The sequence below is a fragment of the Bubalus bubalis genome, chromosome 2 (assembly GCF_019923935.1).
Source record: "Bubalus bubalis isolate 160015118507 breed Murrah chromosome 2, NDDB_SH_1, whole genome shotgun sequence".
NCBI classification, from domain to species: Eukaryota; Metazoa; Chordata; class Mammalia; order Artiodactyla; family Bovidae; genus Bubalus; species Bubalus bubalis.
Window position 1 is genome coordinate 104865096 of NC_059158.1, and position 22440 is coordinate 104887535.

The following is a 22440-nucleotide window of genomic DNA, read 5'->3' on the forward strand; positions in this document are numbered from 1 at the left end:
ATTATGGTCTCTTTATTGCAGAGATGCTGGGCTGATCATTAGGTCCGATTTTCTGAGAGCAACTGTTTACAGGTGAAGTAATAAGCACACCACACCGGCCGGGCAAAGCGCCTTTGCCAGGGATTTGACTTCCAGCACATTAAAACTCCAGAAGCTCTCCCTGTTGATCTGCAGCATCTGGTACCTAAAGGGCTTTTCATCTTTGATTCTAAATGTATGAACGTAAAATTTAGGGATTGAAAGTTAATGGGGAATGTGGTTTTGAATTTGTCTGTTCAACCTCACACTTCCAGCATAGCCTTTCTAAGGGAGTGTTAACATTCATTTTTAAATCATGCTTTATTTAGAGTGTGACCTTGTTCAGTGTCCTTTTGTATTATTTTCAAATGCAGTGAATCTAGATGAGATTAACCTGTTTCAAGGTAAAGTAGATCTCATGGACTCCCTCCTGAAAAGCATTTATTTTGGTTCTACTAACCTTGGGTTGTCTCTGAAGTAATATTTATTATGAGAAAATCGGTTTAAAAAGTTTGGTTCTGGGTTATCATACAACTGCAAAATTAAATAATTGGTAGACTCCTAGTGCAAAATAGCATCCTGATTGGGGGTGGGGGAGGGTGAGTACCACATTATCCAATACTTTGTACAAAATCAGACAGAGCTGTGTTAATAAAATTAACAATATTAAATTGAATAATTCCCTCTCTTCCTTTGTATATTTTTGCTTTAATTTAATTGCCTAAAGTAGTTGCTTAAAGAGATGCGGCATTATGTTTGTGTGCATTCTTATTGTTAAAGCTAAATTATTTTTAATTTGGAGAAGAGGGGAAAAAAGCCGCATCAGCAAGAGTAAATGCCAAAATATAAAAGTAACACATTCATCCTTACGGGTAATATAGTAGAACATTGGAAACTTGGAGGTTGCCAGACACATAGCTAACATTAGGGCTAATTTTGAAAATCTAGCGTGCAGTCAATTTTACTGATGCCTGGGGACATACAAGGTAGAAGCTGACAAGAGAACTAATTTTGTTTGGGTTATTTACTGCTATGCATCATCCGCGGGTTCCCGCCTGACACACAGCTATATGAAGGGGGATATTATCACACACTAAAAATTTATGTTGACATTCGATATTTGTTCAATATGTCAGCAGTATTACTTTCATAATCAAAAGAGTAAGAAAAAGAGAAAAGAAAAGCACTTTATGCTCATATAGATATATCTTTTTAATAACCGTCTATAAGGTTAATATAGTTTACCTTTGAGAGTATACAATGAAAACAAGCAGGGTTAGGAGGGGAAATGACAGAAAGCATCAACCCGAGCTGTTTGTTTGCCATTACCTAAGCGAGCCATGTCAGCTCTCTGGCCCGCGTCTGATAGCTATTTGTTGTACAGAGAGCACAGCATAAAAAAAATATCAAACTCTTAATACTATTGTGTGCCCATAACCATCTGTCACTGCTAGCCTGGAGATGAGAGGAAGATTACGAGGAATAAACACTGAGCCGCCGAGCATTGGTAAAGCCTTCGGGCAAAAAACTCTTGTGGGGACATCAAAGACATTCTAATTCCGAGGCAGTCAAGGATTACAGTGTGTAACCTGTGCTGACAACAGATAAATGACTGGCAATATTGTGCCAGAGCTGTTGGGTCCTGCATGGAGTACTGATGATGATGATGATGATGTTATCTTGCAGAATGGACTCTGCTGGGATAATTTTATGATAAAACACTTTTTTCAAATGCCACTGGGTCTAGGCAGACATTTACTAGCTACAGGGGTAGCAATCAGTTTCTTCAAAATTTACTGTTCTAAGCCCATTAGAGTTCCAACGCAGCAAGACTCTTCAATGAGAATCTAAAACGCCTATATTTTCTTTAGGAGAATATATGCAAATGTTGCGAGCTGAACTCCTACCCTTTAGTGGTAGATGCTTTATCATCTGATTTATGTAAATTTGCTCATAAAAATACAGTTTATTTTTAATTGGTGAATATGAATTAGAAAATTAAAATTCTGGTTCAGCCTACATCAGACATTCCCAGTTACAAGCACACATTTATTTAGACCTCTTATCACGTGGGTAGAAATCGTATCATTGTCCAGTCAATACGAACTGTATTCTAAAGGCAACCATTGTTTCTACTAGAAAGGACAGAGTTGTGTTTCTTGCTCAGGCCTCTTCGTTTGGGCCTGCCCATCCGGCACTTCACAGGTTCCTGTCAGTATCATGAGCTGCTTCAGCTACGTGCTTGAGGAGGGTGTTTTCCTTAAGGTATCCTGCAGAATGCTCTCCAGTCTGTTGCGTTTTTGCCTTACCCACACATGTTTTCCAGAGAGAAGGTGTTTTGGAATAAGAGAATGCATTGATGATTGCCTACCCTGTAAACATAAAGGAGAAATCGATGCTGGAGAGAGCAACAAAATTCTTAAAGCCTGTCATTACTTTGCCTGACAAAACAAAAATAACACCCTATCCTTATCATAAAAAATATGCCCATGAAATCATGCAGTTGCAGTAGCCAACTCTCAACACGAAGGGATGCTGACCTCATTGTGTTAGTTCAACGCCGAGATCATGAATGGTCTAAAATATAGTGTTAGCCTCTAACATATCTCATACTAAGTCAACCAAATGTAGAGTCGGCTTGCTAGGATATGTATCAAAATCAAAAGTGACATTTTCTCAAAGATACATTCTGGCTTTAAATCTGTGTTAAAATGTCTGTGCATGAGAACAGGCCCTTAAATGCAATGCTTGCCCCCTCTCTTCATTCTTTCTGAATCTGAGCTTGTCAAGGATTATAGTGTGCAACCTCTGCTGACAGTAGATAAATAACTGACAGTATTTTAGCAGAGTTGCTGGGTTCTCTGCAGAGTAATTTGTTTTCTCCTTTCTACCCAGTCTTTAATGTTTTGTTATAAACATCTATAGCAGGGCACAGTTAATAGAAATGACTTATAGAGAAAGACCTGTAAAAAATAGACTGCATTGGCAAAAGTCTTTTTTTTAAGTGTTTTCTTTCCGTATATTATACAAATATTATAATATTGTACCAGGTTCCAACATTTATGTAAATGTTCTTTTTATTATAATGGGCACAAAAGACACACTGCTGGAGGAACAGAAAAAACAAGTTTACAAGACATTGAAGGATAGCACTCCTGAGATTGTGGTTCTCAAACTCTCTGATCAGAAGTCCCCTTCACATTCTTAAAAATTATTGGGACCCCAGGCTTCCTTGATGGTCCAGTGGTTAAGATTCCACCTTGCAATGCAAGGGACACAAGTTCGATCCCTGGTCCAGAAAGATCCCACGTGCCATGAAGCAACTACACCTGTGAATCACAACTACTGAACCAACACTCTAGAGCCTGTGAGTCACAACTGCTGAAGCCCACACCTAGAGCCTGCGCTCTGCAGCAAAAGAATCCACCACAGTGAGAAGCCCACATGCCGCACCAAAGAGTAGCCCCTGCTCACCACAACTAGGGAAAACCCAAATGCAGCAGTGAAGACCCAGAGCAGCCAAAAAATAAATAAATCAATCTTCTTTTAAAAATTATTAGAACGCCAAAGATTTTTGTTTGTTGAGCTTAGACCAATCAATAGTTACTAAATTAGAAATTAAAACGGGGGGGGGTGGGGAGTTTTAAAATTGACATTGTGTCATTTAAAAGTAACAATAAAGAGCCAAATACATGTTAACATAAATAATGTATTTTTAGGAAACTAACTATATTTTACCAAATAATAAAAAAACAGTGAAAAGAGTGAGATTATTTAATATTTTTCTAAATTTGTAGCATCTGTCCAAATAGAAAAAAGTTAAATTCTTTATATTTGCTTACGCATTTGATCTGCTGCAATATGTTGTTTTGGTGGAGGTTTATGAAGAAAATTCTGCCTCACAAAGAGAGTTGGCAAAGGATAGAGTGTTTTAATGACCTATTCAGATTATTGTAGATATTCTTTTTCTGCCACTACACCTGAACTTGACAAGTAGGAGACTCTTAGAGGTTAGTCTAAAACTAGTGACTCTTCATGCTCTGTTGCTGCTGCTGCTGCTGCTAAGTTACTTCAGTCATGTCCTACTCTGTGCGACCCCATAGACTGCAGCCCACCAGGCTCCCCCATCCCTGGGATTCTCCAGGCAAGAACACTGGAGTGGGTTGCCATTTCCTTCTCCAATGCAAGAAAGTGAAAAGTGAAAGTGAAGTCGCTCAGTCGTGTCCAACTCTTAGTGACCCCATGGACTGCAGCCTACCAGGGTCCTCCATCCATGGGATTTTCCAGGCAAGAGTACTGGAGTGGGGTGCCATTGCCTTCTCTGTCATGCTGTGTTACTTGCTGTTTAAGTAGATTTTATAGCATCCTGTGGGGCTTCCCAGGTGGCACTAGTGGTAAAGAGCCTGCCTGCCAATGCAGGAGACATAAGATACGCAGGTTTCATCCCTGGGTTGGAAAGATCCCCTGGAGAAGGGTATGGCAACCCATCCAGTATTCTTGCCTAGAAAATCCCATGGACAGAGGAGCTTGGCAAGCTATAGTCCATAAAGAGTTGGATACAACTGAAGCGACTTAGCATGCATGCATGTAGCATCCTATACTGGTTACTTGGAAAATGCAGGTTCATTGAATTATGCAGCTCTTCCAAGTATTGACACAATTCCTTATTTCAAAGAATCACATAGTTAATATCGTCACTGGTATCAGAAGAATTTTTGATTCTTAGAAAGTTGTGAACCTCACTATGTAGCTACAGTTTTTCCCAAAATTCTACTTTTTAATTAAAAACTTGAATTTATCATTGTAACAAATGTTATCAATTGCTTACCTTGAAGTGACAGGTTCATATGGCTCATATTTGAGAAAATGTCTTCCAGATACCCAAGTCCGATCAACCATGGTTTGTCTATTCATTGTTCTATTAAGTAAAATTGGCGTTTCATTAAAAAAAAAAAATAAGCAGCTACTATTGCCCACAACTCAATCATATAAATACTTTCACTTTTTTATATGATTGTCCAAGCCAGACTTCAGCAATACGTGAACCGTGGACTTCCAGATGTTCAAGCTGGTTTTTCAAAAGGCAGAAGGAACCAGAGATCAAGTTGCCAACATCTGCTGGATCATGGAAAAAGCAAGAGAGTTCCAGAAAAACATCTATTTCTGGTTTATTGACTATGCCAAAGCCTTTGACTGTGTGGATCACAATAAACTGTGGAAAATTCTGAAAGAGATGGGAATACCAGACCACCTGACCTTCCTCTTGAGAAGCCTATATGCAGGTCAGGAAGCAACTGTTAGAACTGGACATGGAACAACAGACTGGTTCCAAATAAGAAAAGGAGAACGTCAAGGCTGTATATTGTCACCCTGCTTATTTAACTTATATGCAGAGTACATCATGAGAAACACTGGGCTGGAAGAAGCACAAGCTGGAATCAAGATTGCCAGGAGAAATACCAATAACCTCAGATATGCAGATGACACCACCCTTATGGCAGAAAGTGAAGAGAAACTCAAAAGCCTCTTGATGAAAGTAAAAGTGGAGAGTGAAAAAGTTGGCTTAAAGCTCAACATTCAGAAAACGAAGATCATGGCATCTGGTCCCATCCCTTCATGGGAAATAGATGGGGAAACAGTGGAAACAGTGTCAGACTTTATTTTGGGGGGCTCCAAAATCACTGCAGATGGTGACTGCAGCCATGAAATTAAAAGACGCTTACTCCTTGGAAGGAAAGTTATGACCAACCTAGATAGCATATTCAAAAGCAGAGACATTACTTTGTCAACAAAGGCTCGTCTAGTCAAGGCTATGGTTTTTCCAGTGGTCATGTATGGATGTGAGAGTTGGACTGTGAAGAAAGCTGAGCGCCAAAGAATTGATGCTTTTGAACTGTGGGTTGGAGAAAACTCTTGGAGAGTCCCTTGGAGTCTCCTTGATGCAAAGAGATCCAACCAGTCCATCCTAAAGATCAGTCCTGGGTGTTCATTGGAAGGACTGATGCTAAAGCTGAAACTCCAGTACTTTGGCCACCTCATGCAAAGAGTTGACTCATCGGAAAAGACCCTGATGCTGGGAGGGATCGGGGGCAGGAGGAGAAGGGGACGACAGAGGATGAGATGGCTGGATGGCATCACCGACTCAATGGACATGAGTTTGAGTGAACTCTGGGAGTTGGTGATGGACAGGGAAACCTGGCGTGCTGCGATCGCAAAGAGTCTGACACGACTGAGCAACTGAACTGAATTGAACTGAACCGAACCTTGGTATACAAAGGTGCTTTATGGGTATTTCCAATTTTATCACACAGAATATTAAAAGAAGTATCTTGAAAAGATGAAATTTAATAAAATTAGTAATTTTAATGCCTCTTTAAGGGTGTTTTTGAGTGAAACTGATGTTTTGCTCTCTTTTACTGCAAACGCAGTTGGTTAAAAATACATTGACTGGGAAACCAATACAATATTGTAAAGTAATTATCCTTCAATTAAAAATAAATTTTTAAGAACTCAACACTCAAAGACTAAGAAACAAAAACAATACGGTGACTGGGGGACTATACTGGTGCTCCAGTGGTTAAGAATACTCCTTCCAGTGCAAGGGACGTGGATTCAATCCCTGGTTGAGGAACTAAGATCCCACATGTGAGGGGGCATCTAAGCCCAAATGTGGCAGCCCCTGAGCCCACGCACCGCAAATAGAGAAGCCCACGTGCCACAACTAAGACCCAACACAGCCAAATAAATATTAAAAAAGAGAGAGAATACACTGACTGATTGCCATTGCCCTAAGGCATCAACTGTTTTACCTGTCAGTTTTTTAGTATCAGAGCAATGTCAAGACGGTGAAAAAGGCAAATTATGCCTTAGTATTATTATGAAAATAGCTTGACTTTGCAGACTCCATTAAAGGGTCTTGAATACCCCCAAGAATTCACAGACTACCCTTTGAGAACCACTGTCAAATGGAATTGATAGTGATGCATGTCTGGTATCAGTCATTGGAATTGCCTCACTTTTAGTTCTCATAGACTAATTTTTCTTGCTCTAAATGTTAATATATTAATATTAACATCTAGGTTTAGCAGTTGATAGCAAACAAGTGTTGATGATATAGAAGAAAATTTTCTCAAACCGAATATTTCTCAATGTGGGCTCAAGAATTAGGAAGCCATGAGAGAGTTCTTGGATATAAGAAATTCTGTTTTGATCCTGAAGCTTCCGTGAGTGGCTCATAACTGGGTATGTTCTAGTTGAGGAAGGTGAGGTAGAAGTGGCCTGTGATGGCAGGTGAGGAGTTTGAAATTGTTAGAGTAGCAATAGTTGTAAGTTCCACCATGACCTCGTCACCTGGAAAGTGGGGAAATTGTCTGAGCTTTTTATTTAAAGCAAAATGATTTTTATGAGCCATATGATATTTGCCGTATTTTCCATAAAGTAATGATAAAACAAATTTATGCAATGTCGATAATGGTTAAGGATGTAAATTCGGAAAGGAAAAGGCCCAGTCATTAAGAAATAAAAGCAGGTTGGAAGCATACTTAGGTAAATCATGTGCTATAACATTGAAAGAATTTGACAATACTACATTTTTAGTAATTTGGGAGATTTCTAACTGAAGACAGATGATTGATATAAAATGGAAAATGATGCTTTATTACTTGAGAGTAAAATAAATTACTTTTTTCACTATTTGATTCTCTGAGGTTTAAAAATACAGTATTACAAACAAAATTAATGACCATCTCCTCAAAGGATTTGTATTGGATGATCGGATGTTATGTTTTCCAACCCAAGGTAAATTATCCTGGTTTTCTTGTTTCTCAGATAGCTTGAGAAAAGTCTGGTAAGTAGATTGCTTTAAATCTTTCAGGTTTTACAGGTCATTAGAATGTATAGAATAGAATGCTTTTGATGGAGCATCTTCAGGTGCTACAGCAGAATGTGAACAGAGAGACAAAATACCGACTTTTGGATACCGGTGTTCTTTGAGCTATTTCCTTGTTATGTTGAAATCTGTTTTTCTAAGGGAGAAATGATCCTCACAGAATTATAGTTCTGGAAAAGATGGTCACATGGTCTGGCCATCTGCCTTTCTGCACACTCTACCAAGCTTTCTCAGACCTGTGAGAATCCATCTTCCTTGTCTTAATCTCTAAAAAGATGATTCCATACATGCTTTCCAGGAGCACTGAAATAACTGAGTTAGTTCTCAGTTGTGTGTGTGTGTGCTCAGTCATGTCCAACTCTGTGACCCCACGGACTGTAGCCTGCCAGGCTCCTCTGTCCATGGAATTTTCCAGGCAAGAATACTGGAGTGAGTTGCCACTTTCTACTCCAGAGAATCTTCTCAGTTAAATATCCTTAACGTAAGGAATATCAGCCTTATAGCTAGTTATTTTAAGTAAACTAGTTTAAGATCGACTAGGAATGATGGGTATCTGCCCTTTGAATGGGATTGTTTATCTTCCCTTTGAATGGGATTTTCTAACCAGATCTGTATTTATCCGTCAGCTGGACAACCAGAGCTCATGTGAATAATAAAGATCTTTCTAGTTGATTATAGTTATTCCCAATTCAGTGACAAGTTTTCTTAAGTTATATGTCTTTGCCTAGAAGTGTTTGTCTTGTTGACTGTTTTTGTCTTTAAAGAATTTCAAGTGAACTCTGGTATTTTAGAAAAAAAAAAAATCTCCCTAGAGAATTTTGCTAGAATCTTTAAAAAGTTGTAATGAAATACCTGGCTTAAATGATTATGTGTTACAACACCAAATAGTTTTGTCTCCTAACAGTACTATCAGATGTATCTCTGGGAGCCTAGTCCAGGATTCTTAATTAATAGGCGAATAAATACTGGGAAATTCATGGTCAAAAAAATAGCCTTACAAAATCCTCATTTATAATTTCCAAAATTCTATTCATAGATCCCTTTCTAAGTAAATTTCAAATTGGGCATATGAAAATGATTACAGATTCAACATTTAGTTTCTCATTGCCTCTTGGGCTGTTTTTAACTTTCTTACACACACAGTTCAGTTCAGATCAGTTCAGTCGCTTAGTCGTGTACCACTCTTTGCGACCCCATGAACCACAGCACGGCAGGCTTCCCTGTCCATCACCAACTCCTGGAGTCCACCCAAACCCATATCCATTGAGTCGGTGATGCCATCCAACCATCTCCTCCTCTGTTGTCCCCTTCTCCTCCTGCCCTCAATCTTTCCCAGCATCAGAGTCTTTTCAAATGAGTCAACTCTTCGCATCAGGTGGCCAAAGTATTGGAGTCTCAGCTTCAACATCAGTCCTTCCAATGAACACCCAGGACTGATCTCCTTTAGGATGGACTGGTTGGATCTCCTTGCAGTCCAAGGGATTCTCAAGAGTCTTCTCCAACACCACAGTTCAAAAGCACCAATTCTTTGGTGCTCAGCTTTCTTCACAGTCCAGCTCTCACATCCATACATGACCACTGGAAAAACCATAGCGTTGACTAGATGGACCTTTGTTAACAAAGTAATGTCTCTGCCTTTTAATATGCTGTCTAGATTGGTCATAACTTTCCTTCCAAGGAGTAAGCGTCTTTTAATTTCATGGCTGCAGTCACCATCTGCAGTGAATTTGGAGCCCCCAAAAATAAAGTCTGATACTGTTTCCAGTGTTTCCCCATCTATTTCCCATGAAGGGATGGGACCAGATGCCATGATCTTCATTTTCTGAATGTTGAGCTTTTTTTTTTTTTTTAAATTTTATTTTATTTTTAAACTTTACAATATTGTATTAGTTTTGCCAAATATCAAAATGGATCCGCCACAGGTATACATGTGTTCCCCATCCTGAACCCTCCTCCCTCCTCCCTCCCCATACCACCCCTCTGGGTCGTCCCAGTGCACCAGCCCCAAGCATCCAGTATTGTGCATCGAACCTGGACTGGCAACTCGTTTCATACATGATATTTTACATGTTTCAATGCCATTCTCCCAAATCTCCCCACCCTCTCCCTCTCCAACAGAGGCCATAAGACTGTTCTATACATCAGTGTCTCTTTTGCTGTCTCGTACACAGGGTTATTGTTACCATCTTTCTAAATTCCATATATATGCGTTAGTATACTGTATTGGTGTTTTTCTTTCTGGCTTACTTCACTCTGTATAATAGGCTAATGAGGTGGATGAAACTGAATGTTGAGCTTTAAGCCAACTTTTTCACTCTCCACTTTCACTTTCATCAAGAAGCTCTTTAGTTCTTCTTCACTTTCTGCCATAAGGATGGTGTCATCTGCATATCTGAGGTTATTGATATTTCTCCTGGCAATCTTGATTCCATCTTGTGCTTCTTCCAGCCCAGTGTTTTTCATGATGTACTCTGCATATAAGTTAAATAAGCAGGGTGACAAAACAGCCTTGATGTACTCCTTCTCCAATTTGGAACCAGTCTATTGTTCCATGTCTGGTTCTAACTGTTGCCTCCTGACCTTACACACTATGTCAGCATAAAGAAGTTCCACTTATAGTCATTACTGTCTAGGTGGTGTTATCTCTAGAATATCATAAACTTAAGCTCTGGTTACCATTTCCTGCCTAACAAGGTTAAAAAATTCTTTAAACTTGACTCATTTCTTAAACATACTAATTGCTGCACAAGTTGCAATTTGATTGTTATATGTTTATAACAGTCATCTTCACCAGCTCAAGGCTCATATCTGCCTTTGCTTCCCTCTTTCACAACCTTTTTGATGAAATTCTTATACCAAACTTACTTAGCACCACGGGTCAGGAGTGAGTGAATTATGAAGTAGATAGCTGGATGATACAGATATATGGATGGATGAGTGGGTTGAATGGATGGGTAGGTAGGTAGGTAGAGTATTTCTTTGTTACACATATTTGTGTCTTATATGTGACTGTGTGTGTTTATTTATTTCTTATATTAAATTAAATATATTTTTCCTTTCCTTTCTCCAAATTGACACGGCTTCTTTTTATTCAGCCCCCATTCTGTTTCCTCCCCCATTCTGGAGTAATATCTTTTGTGTTGCTCTTTAGAGATGCCCTGAAATCCTCTGCCTTCCATGGACATTTGCCTTGATTTAAGTTCCCCTGATTGTGAATTTACTTGCAGCAAAGGCACTGTGCAATCCACTGCACCACTTAAGTGTGTAACAGAGCTTTGCACTTTTCACACTATCTCCTAGCCCAACTCATTTCACATTGTAAATGATGTCATTTTAGATCCTAAGGTCCTCCAGGACAGAAACAAACTTTTTGCTTGTTTCTTTGTTTGTTTGGGGAGACCTTTTCGATGGCATCTAGCCAGAATACCTGGCATGTGGGAGACTTAGTTGATGTTACTCAATGTTGATGGTGATGAATTAGAAAGTAACTCTTTGATGATTGACTCTTACTTGCTCAGTTCGTCCAGTTGAGGACAAGTGTCTCATCCTGGCAAGAGAGAGGAATTAGATGAACTGAGTGACAGGTGGAGATGGCCGTGAGATCAGCATTACTTTTACAAAGCATATTTTCATTTGTTTTTGGTTTAGGTTTTTTAATGAAATGCCTTTATAGGAGTTGTAAATGTGATTCAGAATTTTGTTAAATCTTAACAGAAGAGTAGTATACAAAAGTGAACTGATGGGTTTTTGGAAGAAAGTTTCAAAGTGGCCAAAACCAAAGTAATTTCTTACTTATTATCAAAAAATAATCTGGAAGGAGAGATCCTTATTTTTTCACCTATCCCTCTGCCATAATCCAGATGTGTAAATCATGTAAATATAATCCATTGAAATTACTTTCTAAATTTCTGTTTACAATCTCAAGTGAATGAGATTCAATAGCTTTAGATTACTCAGACTAAGGTTCGGTGACCAGATTTTTATTTCTTTTTTTTTAAACTCAATCACAGCAAAGAATTCCAAGGTAGAATAGCAATAACTATTATAAATTATGTAAGGTTTTTTCCCCTTGTATCATCTTTATTGGCTATGCAACTAATTAGCTATTTCAGCAGTATTCAGGCTAGCATCGTTTGTTGGTTAAACAAAAGAAGGAGAAATTTCAGAAACACAAAGAGACGAAATGTTTGAGATTTGTTCTTGCTCAGATGTGTACCTCAGAGTGCCTATCTCCTGTTGAAGGAAATAATTTATCGTGATCTTAGTCAAAAGCATTTCTCTCTTTGCTGTCCTCTTTTATTAATTTAGATATGTTTCTAAGATGAGAAATGATGTTACTTCTAATTATGGTTACATGTAGTTAATTTCCTTCTTTTTTCCTAAGCTTGGTGTGAAAGGCAGTTTCCTCCAAAAGAGGAAGGTGGGGGGAGCTGGTTACTGGGAGGGGAGAATACTGATAGAGCTGATCTTCCTGTTGCCTTAGCAACAGATTTATTTATTAGGGGTTGAAATGACATGAGTTAATATACCGCATACCTGCTGATCGGCAAACTCTCCTATTTCAGCTGCAGTTGACAATTAAGTCCTGGACAGCTACAGCCAGGGGTTAATGTTCCTCATTAGGAGAACTAGGTCATTACTGGGAAATCAAGGCACTTAAGGCAGCATGGGTAAAATACAAAATTCAGCATCTAGAGGAGTGAGGCTTTTTTATGTTAATTAACCTTATTTTCCTAGATTTAAAAAAAAATCTTATATGCACATGACAGTGGATCAATTAATTGAAAAAAAAAAAAGGAGCTAGTTTACTTTATTCTCTGACTTGTCTTCATTTCCTTTGCAAGGATTTCATTATTTTATGGAAAATTCTTATGTCTATATGATGAGTAAAAAGGGTATTAAAATTAAGAAGGGAATCATCATGGAAATCAGCTTTACCACAAGGGAATGAGCAAATAAAAGCCTTGGAAATGAAAATAAATAAGCTTTGCTAATACCTCACCTAAGGAGTAGCATATAAGCCCATCAGAGCTGGGAGATATTTAGAGGTACTCCTTTGCTTCTTTATTAAGCAGTTACATAGTTATTTGACCTTCAGAAACTGAAACTTTGGGAAAGTGATTCCAAGTGGTTTGTAAATATTCTATTTGCAGAAAGCTGTATAGCAGTTTAACAAACAATAACTTTCCAGTTCATAATTGGCTTTTTTTTAATACCAATAAAATTAGATACATTAGTTGAAAGTTTTTATTAAAATGTCTGAGTGGGTGTTTTTTTCACTTGATAAATTCATAAATAATGCATCAAGCCCCTTCTGAAAGCTTTGTTGTCTTATTTCCTTAAAGAGCCTTTATATTGAAAGGGGGGTATTTACAGAGTAGAAAAAGATTTATTGCCCAGAATCCTATTTTGTCTTCATTGCTGTGTTGCCTCCATTGAAATCACATCTTGTCAGTTCTTTGACTTCTGATAACTTTCTCTGTGGGATGTAGACAAAGCAAAAAAGTGCTCTTAGCATCAATATCCCCTAAAATACTCTGTCCCTTCAACATCAAAATCAAAATCACTTTGGTTCTCTTCCTCTATTCATATACTAGAAACTGTCCCTATCGACGTGAAAATAATGGATTGACTTCTAGAAACTTAGTTTAGAACTTTTGTTGACATTTTTCCCCCATCAGGAAAAAAAAAAAAAAAAAAAAAGTACAACTCTGTTTCAATTGATTATCTCTCTGTGATTCAGTGTATATTTTCACCTCCTCCTCCTCCAAAGTGTTTTCCTGTTATATAAGTGAAACTGGGCCCACACATACTTCTTTAGAAAATCCCATTCTAGTGAACCTCTGTTAGTAGCATGTAGATTGCCACTTTATCATCTGATTTAGCATAAAATTACTGCTTTAGGTGGCACCTCTCAAGGCTCCTTCCTTCAGTCAAATATTTCTACTCTGAAATCAGACACAATCCTTACACAACTGCCTCTTTCACCTACTCTGGCCAGTTCTTGGTTTTAACAAGAACTCTTTTAAAGGAGAAATTGTTTCCCCAACTTCAGAATTGCGACCCGAGGGCCAGAGTTCTAGAATGAGGCAGTATGGAAGAGATGGTTAGCTTTTCTCCAAAATGTCTTTATCCTATGGAGGGCATACAGTTGGACCACATTTCCTAGCTTCCACCACAGTTTGGTGTGTCTGCATAACTGGGCTTAGCCAGGAAACATAAGCAGAAGTGATGTGGACCACTTCCAGGCCTGGACTATAAAAATGTCCCAACATTCCACCACATTCTCTTTCTTTTTGGAAAAGCAGACATGGAAGGCACTTGTTAAGAAGGTTGATAGTGACTCTTTTGACTTGGGTCATTGGATTGACCCCTAATGGAAAGGGCTGCCCTTTTGATCTGCCCACTTGCCTATTATTTTGACATGCCCTATTATACATTTTTTAATCCATTTTTTAATGCAGTCACCCTACCTGAATGAATGCAGACAGCTGTTCCAATAATCTAGACAAATACAGTGGTGGTTTGACTAGAGTAATGGGAATGGATGTTGTAAGAAGTAATCAGGATATATTTTAAAGATTTTGGATAAACATAGGTGCTCTTTACTGAGATAGAGGACACATGGGGAGGATAAGGTTTAAAAAGTTTCTTTAGAACATTTTAAGCCTGAGGTATCTTTTAGACACACAAGTGTAAGTTTCAAGTTGAAAGATAGAAATATAAGTCTTTTATTCAGAAGAGCAGTCAGGACTGAAGATAAAAATGTGGGCATTATGAGCATGGATGTTTTCAATTCCTGGGGCTTCCCTGGTGGCTCAGTTGGTAAAGAATTCGCCTGCAGTGCAGGAGACCCAGGTTTGATTGCTAGGGGAAGAAGATCCCCTGGAGAAGGAATTGGCAACCCACTCCAATTTTCCTGGACAGAGGAACTTGGCAGGCTACAGTCAGCCCATTGGGTCGCAAAGAGTCAGACATGACTGAGTGACCAACAAATAAAACTGCTCAATTCCTGTATTTAAAAATAGATTGGATTTTGAATCATATAAATTCAATTTTAAGTTTTCTGATTTTAAACATTAAATTTATCCTAATTCTGTGGGCAACAGTTGTAACCTAGTGATAGCCTACGTCTCTCATGTCTTCTCATTGCAGGCAGATTCTTTACCACTGAGCCACCAGAGAAGCCCCTAGGTATAGCATAGTAAAGTCCAACCTCTCTACAAGTCCTGATGTCACAATTATCTACTCTCTAACTTCAGTTTTCTTCTTTACATGATAGGGGTAACATTAAGTACATTATAGGATTGTTCTGAGGATTAAAGAAGATGATAATATGAAAGTAAACTCAGTTCCTGGTAGAGAATAAGCACTTAATAAACATTAGCTATTATTATTACTAAATAATACAAATTATTTCATTCCCTCACATAAAACTGTCACTTTTGCCCACGATCTCTTACTGGTCAAAATCAATTTTTTCTTAACTCCCTGAAAAAAGAGGAGAAAAGAAACAGCTAAATAAAGTCATCTTTTTTTGTCTTCATTTTCAGCCTACCCAAAACAAGTACATACTGTACAGAAAAAATGGAATTAAGCTACAGAGCAAACACTTGTAAGGAGCAGCATCTGCCTTGTAAATGAAGTCTATAAAAGGCTACCAAATGTCCCTTCACATTTTTGTGATTGTTAGGATATTACTAAACCTGGATGGAAAAATGTTTTTTGAGGCTCTTACATCAAGCACCCACATTGTCAATATCACAAATTATTTCCGTTTTTTACAAGATGGCTGCCCCAAGCCTTCACTATAGAATAGCAGTGCTCTTTGAGCAGGACTTAAATAGTTTTAAAGGTATGATTTGCTAAAAAGCACTTTCTACATTTATATGTCACATTTTTAAACACAATTTTTTAAAAAAGATGACTTTAATGAGATGTATATATCACAAATTCCATTTTATATAATACAACTTAATGACTTTTAATCAATTTACAGAGTTCTATAACCATCACTACAATCCAATTTTAGAACATTTTTATCTCCCCAGTAAGAATCTTCATTCCCCTTTGCAGTCTATCCCTGTTTTCATCCTCACCTCAGGAAAACACTAATGTGCTTACTGTCTCTACAGATTTGCCTTTTCTGGACATTTCATGTAAATGGAATCATACACTATGTGATCTTTAGCATCTGGTTTCTTTCACTTAGATCAGAGTTCCTGAGGTTTGTCCATGTTGTAGCAGATAGCAGTGGTCTGTTCCTTTCTGAAGTTGAATAATATTCCTTTGCATGAATATAACACATTTTGATTATTCATTTGTCATTTGATAGATGTTTGGACTGCTTCTGATTTTTTAATGATTGTGAATAATATTCCTCTGAACATTTTCGTAATGTCTTTGTCCAGACACATGTTTTCATTTTGCTTAGGTAGATACCTAGGGATGGAATTGCTGAGTTGTCTGATAAGTTTACATTTGACTTTTTAAGAAACAAGCAAATAACTTTTAAGGATAACACTTATTAACTCTTCTTGCTTAGATTCATTCAAGATCAACATGTACACACTGTTGTATTTAAAATGGATAACCAACAAGGACCTACTGTATAGCTCAGGGAACTCTGCTCAATGTTATGTGGCAGCCTAGATAGGAGGGGTGTTGGGCAAGAATGGATCTATGTACATATGTGACTGAGTCCTTTGCTGTTCACCTGAAACCATCACAACATCACTAACCAACTCAATTCCAATATAACATAAAAAGTTTTAAAAAATTATTATTGAACTTCTTATAAAGCCAGTCATTGTACTAAACCAGATAAGGTTAACTCTTGTTTTTTCACTTTCATTGGAATGAAGTGTAGGCTGGACATTTAAAATCTCCTCATTATTCATAAACCTAATGCTGGCCACTTTTTCAGGTGTCTTCAGCAAAATATCTATCATCTTAATATCCAAAACAGATACCAAAGGGCTATGTGATAGGTTGCTACCAGGAATCCAAAGAAGAAAGGCATAATCCTCTGCTCTTTTTAAAAGCCCAGAGACTAGAAAGGAAGACAGGTGTGTACTGCCTGCAAAGATCGCAGTGTCCCTGCCATTTTCTAAAAGAGAACACGTTGCAGTTCTAACACTTGCTTTTCCCCCCTGAATTACACTCTTAATTATGAGTGGTACATCCGTGTCTCTCACATGCAACTCTGAATTTTTCTCTTGGCTGATTCTTCATTTAACTCTCTCTTATTTTTCTGATGGCTATCATAACAAAATGCCACAAAATTGACAGCTTAAAACAACAGGAATGGGGCTTCTCTGCGGTCCAGTGGTGAAGAATTTGCTTGCCAATGCAGGAGACATTGGTTCAAGCCCTGGTTTGGGAAGATTCCACATGCTACAGAGTAACTAAGCCCATGTGTCAGAACTACTGAGACCGCCCCCTAGAGCCCGTGCTCTGCAAAAAGAGAAGCCACCGCTATGAGAAGTCTGTGCTCTACAACTAGAGAGCAGACACCCTGCACCACTTGCTGCAACTAGAGAAAGCCCGTGCTCAGCAATAAAGACATAGCACAGGCCCCAAAATACCAGGAATTTTTTCTATCACATTCCTGGAGGCCGGAAGTACAAAATTGGTATCAGCAAGCTGAAATCCGATGTTAGCAGAGCTTGAGTATCTCTGGACAGTCTGAGGAAGAAACCTCCTTCCCACTTCCGTACATCGTCTAGCCTCTGAAGGCTGCCAGCAATCTTCAGTCTCTGTTCTTTGCCTCTGGGGTCACACTGCCTTCTCCTCTTCCATCGGTATCAGATTTCCATTTACCTCCCCCTTCCCTGGTGGCTCAGACAGTAAAGCGTCTGTCTACAATGCGGGAGAACTGGATTCGATCCCTGGGTTGGGAAGATCCCCTGGAGAAGGAAATGGCAATCCACTCCAGTACTATTGCCTGGAAAATCCTATGGGCAGAGGAGCCTGGTAGGCTGCAGTCCATGGGGTTGCAAAGAGTTGGACGCTACTGAGCGACTTTACTCATGAGGACTTTACTATGAGGACATAAGCGACTGCATTTAGGGGCCACTCAGATATTCCAGAATAATTTCCCATACTCAAGATCCTTGACTTAATCATATTTGCAAAGTCCTTTTTTGTCAAGTAAGGAGTCCCTTGGACAGCAAGGAGGTCAAACCAGTCAATCCTAAAGGAAATCAACTCTGAATATTCATTGGAAAGACTGATGCGGAAGCTGAAGCTCCAATATGGTGGCCACTAGATGTGAAGAGCTGACTCATTGGAAAAGACCCAAATGCTGGGAAAGATTGAGAGCAGGAGGAGAAGGGGACAACAGAGGATGATGGGATGGTTGGATGGTAACACTGACTCAATGGACGTGAATTTGAGCAAACTCCAGGAGATAGTGAAGGACAGAGAAACCTGGTGTGCTGCAGTCCATGGTGTCACAATGAGTCAGACACAATTTAGCAACTGAACAACAACAAGGTAATATTCACAAGTTTCATGAATCAGAATGTGGAGATTTCCTGAGGAGGCCATTATTCAACCTAACAAAAGTTGCATATGCAGTCGGTATGAGGTTGTTCATTCATTCAGTAATTCTTGAGCAGTGGAATAAGCATTGAGGGTGCAACTGTAAGGAAAAATTCATGTATACAGACTTTGTCTGCTCGGGACTTAAGAGTAGCTATTAATCAAATAAAATTTGCTTTAGCATTACAACAGAGAAAAGAAAAGAAAGAACAATATGTAACTTTTTTGTGAACATTACACATTCATTTAAAATACTTTAAATAATACTGAAATGTACAAATGAGAACATTTTATTTATAAAAACTCACTGCAAATATCTACATACAAAAGTAATGCCATTCTTAATATTTATTTCATTCCATACTGCTGTCTACTAATTGTTGATTTTTAAAAATAATTACCCTGGTGATTTTAGCATACAAACTTACCCATATATTTTTCTCTTCCCTTGCCTATTATTCCCTCTTGCACATTAGACCTTTTCTTGCCTAAAAAATTGCTTTTAGTGAGAGTGCTTGTGGCAAACTCATCTGAAATTATCTTTTATTTCTCCATTGTTCTTAAGAATATCTTTTCTGAGTATGCAATTCTAGGTTGAGATTAAATCCTTTCAGCTTTACTTTGCTATGGTTCTTGTTGTTTTAGTCATTAAGTCACGTCCAACTATAGCCCATCTGGCTCCTCTGTCCATAGGATTTTCCAAGGAAGAAGACTGGAGTGGGTTGCCATTTCCTTCTCCAGGTGATCTTCCTGACCTAGGGATTGAACCCATGACTCCATCTCCTGCATTGTAGGTGGATTCTCTACTACTGAACCACTGGGGCTTCCCCATTTTGCTGTGGATAAATTACTTAATCAGACTTTTCTCTCTAGCTACTTTGAAGATCTTGTCTTTGGTGTGCTCCGCTTTCACCTATGTGCAGGAATGGATTTCTTTCTTTAGCTTACTTGGGATTTGTTAGAATTTTTAAATCTTTGAATTGATGTGTTTCATCACTTCTGGACAATATTCACTATTATATCTGCCTCATTCTCTCTCTCTCTTTTTGGTGTTCTTTGTCTTGTCTTGATTTTTCTGATCATCTATTTCTTAATCTTTCTTTCATCCTTTCCATGTCTTTGGATTCCATTTTCTGGTTCCTGGATGTTTCCTTTAGTTTTATCTCTGAGATTACTAGTTCTCTCTTAATTTCAGTCATTTTATTTTTCTTCTTCTTCTTTCAATACACTTTGGTCATTTTTAATAATCGCCTGCTCTTCATATATTTGGGCTTCCCTTGTGGCTCAGCTGGTAAAGAATCTGCCTGCAATGCAGCAGACCTGGGTTCGGTCCCTGGGTTAGGAAGACCCCCTGGAGAAGGGAAAGGCTACCCACTTCAGTGTTCTGGTCTAGAGAATTCCATGGACTGTATATTCCATGGGGTTGCAAAGAGTCGGACACAACTGAGCAGCTTTCACTTTATATAAAAACACTTCAAACATACAACTTTTATATTCCATATTTGATAATTCCAATATCTGAAACTTTTGTGGGTCTGCTGTCTTTTTTTCTTTTTATGATTCCTTGTTTCCCATATGTTTTTGATTTTTGACCATGAAGCCACATTTTTTGGAACTTCACTGAAGGCAATTCTTTGAGGATTGCCCAAGTTGTATCTGGATTTCTCCAGAAGGGATGTGTGTTTGCCTGTGTCAAGTGCTTAAGGAAATTACCAGCCCCGTGCTACTTCAGACTAAATTCTCAGTGAAGGCTTTTTGGTTTTTAGATAATTCAAGCAGCTTGATGTCAGGTTTCAGACTGATATGAAATTAGGAAATTATAAGGGAAAGCTTACTATTCTGTAACAATAACATGCATCTTCACAGTATTTATTCCATGGATTCCTTCCCTTTCCATCTTATTTCTATACCATACCCCTGGTTCAGTCCCTATGCACATAAACCTAAACTAGCATAATAACCTTCTTACTTTCTCTTCTCTGACCTTAGCACCCTGCAGTTCAAACCTAGGGTAAATATCCCAACCTTCTTGTAATTTTGCTCAGAGTCCTTCTATGGTTTTCACTTCCCACATCAGTGATCTCAATATTGGCTGTCTATTAAAGTGAGGGTTTTTTTTTTTTTTTTAATTAAGAATGCCTGTCCCCCTCATACCAATTAAACCTGAATTTCTAAAAGTGGGGCCCTTGCATCAAAAAACTTTTTTAAGTGCCATAGTCAACTCTGATGTACAGCCAAATTACGAGGTACTAGTATGCAGACAGCAATGGCACCCCACTCCAGTACTCTTGACTGGAAAATCCCATGGACGGAGGAGCCTGGTGGGCTGCAGTCCATGGGGTCGCTAAGAGTCAGGCACGACTGAGCGACTTCACTTTCACTTTTCACTTTCCTGCATTGGAGAAGGAAATGGCAACCCACTCCAGTGTTCTTGCCTGGAGAATCCCAGGGACAGAGGAGCCTAGTGGGCTGCTGTCTATGGGGTCGCACAGAGTCAGACACGACTGAAGCGACTTAGCAGCAGCAGCAGCAGCAGACTGAATAAGAGGTAATTTTAATAGGTGAAGTGAATAAGAGGTAAGGAAAAATAAAGCAGCATATCTCAAAGTCTGACTTAGGCTAGGGAAAATGAGTCAATAGGACTTAAGTAAAATAACAGCAAAAACAAGCTCCATTCATGCCTTAACCTAAAATGTTTACATGCAAGATATTTATTTTAAAATATATTACATACAAGCTGCTGCTGCTGCTGCTAAAGCACTTCAGTCGTGTCCGACTCTGTGTGACCCCATAGACGGCAGCCCAGCAGGCTCCCCCGTCACTGGAATTCTCCAGGCAAGAGCATTGGAGTGCTTTGCCATTTCCTTCTCCAGTACATGAAAGTGAAAAGCGAAAGGGAAGTCGCTCGGTTGTGTCCAACTCTTCACAACCCCATGGACTGCAGCCTACTAGGCTCCTCCATCCATGGGATTTTCCAGGCAAGAGTACTGGCGTGGGGTGCCATCACCTCCGTACATACGAGCTACTATGTATAAAAAAATAATATACAAGGAATACTGTTCAGCACATGGAGTACAGCCAATATTTTATGATAATTTTAAATGGAGTATAATCTATAAAAATACTGATTCACTCTGTTGTGCATCTGAAACTAATATAATATTGTAAATTAAATATGTTGTTGTTCAGTCGCTCGGTTGTGCCTGACTCTTTGTGACTCCATGGACTGCAGCACACTAGGGTTTCCTGTCCTTCACCAACTCCTAGAGCTTCTCAAACTCATGTCCATTGAGTTCGTGATGCCATCCAACCATCTCGTCCTCTGTCGTCTCCTTCTCTTCCTGCCCTCAATCTTCCCCAGTATCTGGGCCTTTTCCAGTGAGTCAGCTCTTTACATCCAGTGGCCACGGTATTGGAGCTTCAGCTTCAGCATCAGTCTTTCCAATGAATATTCATGATTGATTTCCTTTAGGATTGACTGGTTGGATCTCCTTGCAGTCCAAGGGACTCTCAAGAGTCTTCTCTAACACCACAGTTCAAAAGCATCAATTCTTCAGCGCTCAGCTTTCTTTATGGTCCAACTCTCACATCCATACATGACTACTGGAAAAACCATAGCTTTGACTATATGGACCTTTGCTGGCAAAGTGATGTTTCTGCTTTTTAATACACTGTCTAGGCTTGTCATAGCTTTTCTTCCAAGGAGCAAGCATCTTTTAATTTCATGGTTGTGGTTACCACGCTGTGATTTTAGAGCCAAAAAAAAATAAAGTCTGTCAGTGTTTCCATTGTTTCACTATCCATTTGCCATGAAGAGATGGGACCAGATTCCATGATCTTCATTTTTTTGAATGTTGAGTTTTAAGGCAGCTTTTTCTCTTTCCTCTTTCACCTTCATCAAGTGGCTCTTTAGTTCCTCTTTGCTTTCTGCCATAAGGATGGTGTCATCTGCATATCTGAGCTTATTGATATTTCTCTCGGCAGTCTTG

At 38.8% G+C, this 22440-nt stretch overlaps 1 protein-coding gene across 8 annotated transcripts in view; it reads left to right on the top strand.

Moving 5' to 3' along the window:
- Nucleotides 1–22440, top strand: part of GTDC1 (glycosyltransferase like domain containing 1) — a 453460-nt gene that overhangs the window by 357471 nt on the left and 73549 nt on the right. The gene's annotated exons all lie outside the window — the stretch shown is intronic.